The 6,270-nt window shown below is 45.9% G+C and overlaps 1 pseudogene; it reads left to right on the top strand.

Moving 5' to 3' along the window:
- Positions 1 to 1,248: 1,248 nt before the first annotated feature.
- LOC124024820 lies at positions 1,249 to 5,350 on the top strand (annotated as a pseudogene).
- The last annotated feature ends 920 nt before the right edge of the window (positions 5,351 to 6,270 follow it).

The following is a 6,270-nucleotide window of genomic DNA, read 5'->3' as shown; positions in this document are numbered from 1 at the left end:
CCTAATACGTCATGAGAAGCCCTATAATTTAGCTACAGAGGACCAATAGCTTATTTTTTTTAAATAGCCGAGCTGCCGATTGTAGCCCAATAACAAAGAATAGCCTATAGTCGGGAACGCGAGGCAAATCTGTCAGTGAAAATACAGCAGGCAGACAAAACAGGCCTTTTGCAATATTTCGAGGGAAAACACAGGTTGAAAAGCAATGAATAAGACTATGCTGTAGACTACCACAATATTTGATCAACTCCCAAACATTGTTTTACAAAACAGAGAGAGGGAGAGATAGGCTTTTGACACGAGCGCATCGACAATCTCCAGCGAGTGAGCTGCGCATCATTGGGTGAGTCAGTGAAACTGGAAAGCATTTTTAGGACTAATTTCCTCCTCATATTGTAGCCTACTATATGTTTCTCCACAAACCTACGCCTATAGGCTATTGATGGATTCAAGACAAGGTCGTTTTTATTGATCTCAGATACTAAGTTTGTCAGTGTCAAAGTAGCCTGCCATTTCGATCATTTGTGCGGATTAAAAAAAGATAATGCCAAAGTCTCCAGCCATGTAAAATTATGTAGAATTGCACGAAATGCGGTTTTAAAAAGGCCAACACTTTCCCGGACCCTAGGCTACTAAAAATGTTCCCCATGTGTGCACCTTCCATAAGTGGCTCTGCCCAAATGTGATGATATGCGTTCAATGCTCTATTATAATAGGTGATATTTTTCTCATGAGTTCTGGTACCACAGAACCCACCCTCTAGCACCCACTCTTTGTTCTGGCACCTCCCAATTTACAAATTAAGCTCTGCTTCAAATTTTAAATACTTTTTTGCCCCACTGTACAGTGTGGTGGTATATAGTATGGTGATATATAGTATGTTGAGGTCACCCTGCTTGAGACTTAAAGTAATGTTGCCCTTGCTCAACCAAGACCATGGTTATGGTAGAGTGATTGGTTAGTAAGGACACTGCTTTATACCGAGACCATGGTTATGGTAGAGTGATTGGTTAGTAAGAACACTGCTTTATACCAAGACCATGGTTATGGTAGAGTGATTGGTTAGTAAGGACACTGCTTTATACCGAGACCATGGTTATGGTAGAGTGATTGGTTAGTAAGGACACTGCTTTATACCGAGACCATGGTTATGGTAGAGTGATTGGTTAGTAAGAACACTGCTTTATACCGAGACCATGGTTATGGTAGAGTGATTGGTTAGTAAGGACACTGCTTTATACCGAGACCATGGTTATGGTAGAGTGATTGGTTAGTAAGGACACTGCTTTATACCGAGACCATGGTTATGGTAGAGTGATTGGTTAGTAAGGACACTGCTTTATACCGAGACCATGGTTATGGTAGAGTGATTGGTTAGTAAGGACACTGCTTTATACCTAGACCATGGTTATGGTAGAGTGATTGGTTAGTAAGAACACTGCTTCGTGAGTGTGAAGTGTTGTTGTACAGAGGTCTCTGGGTTCATGTCCAGAGCCAGACAGGTACAGAACTCACTCTGTTCCACAAAGTTCTGTGGAAGATTTGCTAACAGAGGAGAGTGGTTATGTATCTAAGTACAAATTTAACCATCAGAATAATGTTTATTTTGTGTTCCTTACTCCTTACTTACACATCCCATCATTGACATCGTCAAAGCCAGACCTTGTCTGTCTCTCCTTCTTGCTGATTGACTAGAGTGGAAATCTATAGTATATAGATGTATAAGTATAACTTATATATACTGAGTGTACCAAACATTAGAAACACCTTCCTAATATTGAGTTGCACCCCGCCTTTTTCCATCAGAACAGCCTCAATTCGTTGGGACATGGACTCTACAAGGTGTTTGAAAGCGTTCCCCAGGGATGCTGGCCCATGTTGACTCCAATGCTTCCAACAGTTGTGCCAAGTTGGCTGGATGTTCTTTGGGTGATGGACCATTCATGATACACACAGGAAACTGTCGAGTGTGAAAGCAGCATTGTAGTTCTTGACACAAACCGGTGCACCTGGCACCTACTACCCTGTTCAAAGGCACTTAAATATTTTGTCTTGCCCATTCACCCTCTGAATGGCACACATACACAATCTATGCCTCAATTGTCTCAAGGCTTAAAAATCCTTAAAAATCCTTCTTTAACCTGTCCGCTCCCCTTCATCTACACTGAAGTGGATTTAACAAGTGACATCATTAAGGGATCATAGCTTTCACCTGGATTCACCTGGTCAGTCTTTGTCATGGAAAGAACAGGTGTTCATAATGTTTTGTTTACTCGGTGTATAAACACAACATAGGTATTTATGTAAAACAAGTGAATTTACTGTATGTCCATGGTCTTATACTTCAGCGGGAGCCGGTGGTGCGTATGTTCAGTGCCGTGACGGGGGAGACCCTCTCAGTCATGGGCAATGTGTTTCTCCTGAGTACGTCTGTGGCCAGGCTCATGACCCTGGTGTCCCAGCAGTGTGGGCTTCCCGTCAGCTCCTTCAGACTGAGCTCTCCCACCGGCCTGCAACTCTATGACTGCAACCGGCTGCACGACTACGCCATTGACCTGGGTATGGCCTTCCCTGTGCAGTAGATCAATGGTCCTCTGGCTCAACACCTTATGGATGTAACACAGAGACAAATGGACTGTATGGAACACATTCTTGGTTCATGGCAACCAGGAGGACAACCTGCATGTGTCTCTGTCTCTCAGGGGCTACTCTACGGTTGGACACCTGGGATGGGTGGGCGGAGTTCCTCAGAGGCTGCTTCCTGGGACACAGACTGACCGTCCAACGACACCTGTCTAGAGAGAGACCTGTGATGAGGTCAGAATACACATCTACACACTGAACTGTATGATAGACTTACTATCAACAGTGATGGTACTGAATCTTTATATAGCTCACAATGATAGTACTGACCCTGTATATAGCTTACAATGATAGTACTGACCCTGTATATAGCTTACAATGATAGTACTGACCCTCTATATAGCTTATAATGATGGTACTGACCCTGTATATAACTGACAATGATGGTACTGGCCCTGTATATAGCTTACAATGATGGTACTGACCCTGTATGTAGCTTACAATGATGGTACTGACCCTGTATGTAGCTTACAATGATGGTACTGACCCTGTATGTAGCTTACAATGATAGTACTGACCCTGTATATAGCTTACAATGATGGTACTGACCCTGTATGTAGCTTACAATGATGGTACTGACCCTGTATGTAGCTTACAATGATGGTACTGACCCTGTATGTAGCTTACAATGATGGTACTGACCCTGTATATAGCTTACAATGATGGTACTGACCCTGTATGTAGCTTACAATGATGGTACTGACCCTGTATGTAGCTTACAATGATGGTACTGACCCTGTATGTAGCTTATAATGATGGTACTGACCCTGTATGTAGCTTATAATGATGGTACTGACCCTGTATGTAGCTTATAATGATGGTACTGACCCTGTATGTAGCTTATAATGATGGTACTGACCCTGTATGTAGCTTACAATGATGGTACTGACCCTGTATGTAGCTTACAATGATGGTACTGACCCTGTATGTAGCTTACAATGATGGTACTGACCCTGTATGTAGCTTACAATGATGGTACTGACCCTGTATGTAGCTTACAATGATGGTACTGACCCTGTATATAGCTTACAATGATGGTACTGACCCTGTATGTAGCTTACAATGATGGTACTGACCCTGTATGTAGCTTACAATGATGGTACTGACCCTGTATGTAGCTTACAATGATAGTACTGACCCTGTATGTAGCTTACAATGATGGTACTGACCCTGTATGTAGCTTATAATGATGGTACTGACCCTGTATGTAGCTTACAATGATAGTACTGACCCTGTATGTAGCTTACAATGATGGTACTGACCCTGTATGTAGCTTATAATGATGGTACTGACCCTGTATGTAGCTTATAATGATGGTACTGACCCTGTATGTAGCTTATAATGATGGTACTGACCCTGTATGTAGCTTATAATGATGGTACTGACCCTGTATGTAGCTTATAATGATGGTACTGACCCTGTATGTAGCTTATAATGATGGTACTGACCCTGTATGTAGCTTATAATGATGGTACTGACCCTGTATATAGCTTACAATGATGGTACTGACCCTGTATGTAGCTTATAATGATGGTACTGACCCTGTATGTAGCTTACAATGATGGTACTGACCCTGTATGTAGCTTATATTCTCGTGTTTTTTCCTTCATATGTTTTTTCTCTTACCCTGATATTTAATACTGCATTGTGGGAAAGAGTTTGCAAGTAAGCTTTTTACTATACCGTTTTATAACCCACTGGATCTTGTGAACTTGACAAAAAAAACTTGAAACGTGTTATAAATACATTGATTCTGTATTATTCCAGGTTCCAGCTCCGGGTGGCACTCTACATCGCTGCTTCTCTGGGCCACCTGGACCTGGCCGGCTGGCTGCTGGAGAGGGGGGTGCGTGTCATTGAGCCGGTGGGGGTTCACCCTTAACGTGAGTGGTGCCACCAGACGGCCCACCCCGACGTCGCCAAGTGTCCCGCTGTCGCCTCCATCAAGCGCGGCCAGCTCACCATCCTCAAACTCTTTATCGCCAGCAGCGTTCTGACCCTTGCCTGTCGGGATCCCCAGGGTCGTGACCCCCTGAGGATCGCCCTCCAGTACGGCCACAGGGAGTGTGTGAGTCACCTGGCCACCAAGCTGTGCTCTGTGATGGTCCTCCCAGGTATGGCCCTGCCCATGCGGACATACCTCCAGATAAAGGGCTGGGTGAGGCTGGGGCAGAGGAGGGCAGCATCCAGGCACTGCATGGGCCTCAACAGGGCTCCGTTCAGGACCAGGGTGGGCGACACGGTCCTGGTGGACGGCTTCACCCTCCCCAAGATGTCCTCCAAGCCCAGGAGGAGTGAGGCCAAGGCGGGTATCAGGGTGATGTCCACAGCCTCTCGACATTTGACCCCCATCAACTGCCCATCTCATGTATCCTGCCCGCTCCGTGCCCTGGCATCCCAGGATAAACCTCTTCAACTACCGAAGCTACACCCTGTGGCCACGAGGGATGAAAGAGAGAAGAAGAGGGGATGTGGAAGGAAGGGATGTGAGGAGGATGAGAGTGGGGATCAGAACAGCAACCAATGGAGGAGCAGAGTCCCGCTCCTGCCCATTTCCAGAGACACCAATCTCAGACCTGTGTTTGCCTCGCCAAACTCCGCCCAGATCCTCACCACCTCACTGGAGGCCTTTCCTCTCCACTGCGACCGCACACCCAGAGAAAACGCCATATACTGTTTGGCCTTGGCCAGGTTAGTCCAAGTTTAAATGACAGCTACGGTGACTGAAAGATTAGTGGAATCTGTGTGGGTTGCTGGACAGGTAGGATGACTGACAGTGAAGGTGAACAGGTGGTCACGTGTCAGGTGACAGAGGAATGTATGAGACTGAGGCAGGAATTCCTTTAACCATAAAGTGGTATATTTACTGGTAGTCTGTGGTGGATTCATGGACGCACAGAACTTCTGGATCAGATGGATTTAGGGAAGAGAAAGCAGCGAGATCAGGCGATGGCAATTTCCTCCTTTTATAGAGTTGAGATCTGTAGGACATTTCCACCTGACCTAATTAAAGCGCCCCTGGCCCAGCTGAGTAAATGGCAATTAATTAAAGGAGTATTCCACCAACTCCATGGGCCTTTTCTACAGCCACCCCGGAAATTTGTTAATTTCCACATTCCTCAAAAAGGCTCATTGCTCCCCATCCTCTGTCATCTCAGGGAGAGGAATCAGTCGGGCAACTGGCCGGATATATGTCCGGTTCTTCACCTGGATTTCCACTGATCTAACACGACCATCGGTCCCAGGCATGGTCTTAGTTATACGGCCCACCGGCCAGGAGGCTCGAGGCAGCTGAGGGTCCACCATCAGTACTACTTGGCCAGTTTCCAGGCTGGCCATTTCTCTCCGCCATTTCCCTCTGTGCTGTAGACTTGGTAGGTAATCCCGAATGAATCGGGCCCAAAAATGGTCAGCTAAGATTTGGCTGTGTCGCCACCGGCGTCTGCCGATGAGGTTGGTATCAGCATACATGGCTTGAGGAAGTGACGCATCTCGGCGTCCCATCAAGAGCATATTCGGTGTAACCGGATCGGGGTCAGCGATGTCTGCAGAGAGATATCCCAAGGGTTTGGAGTTCAGAATCCCTTCCACCTCTATCAGGACAGTCCTCAAGACCGTTTCAGTGAC

The sequence above is a fragment of the Oncorhynchus gorbuscha genome, unplaced genomic scaffold, assembly GCF_021184085.1.
Source record: "Oncorhynchus gorbuscha isolate QuinsamMale2020 ecotype Even-year unplaced genomic scaffold, OgorEven_v1.0 Un_scaffold_2013, whole genome shotgun sequence".
NCBI lineage: Eukaryota > Metazoa > Chordata > Actinopteri > Salmoniformes > Salmonidae > Oncorhynchus > Oncorhynchus gorbuscha.
Note: the sequence above shows the minus strand (reverse complement) of the source record. Positions and strands in the feature narration are given on the sequence as shown.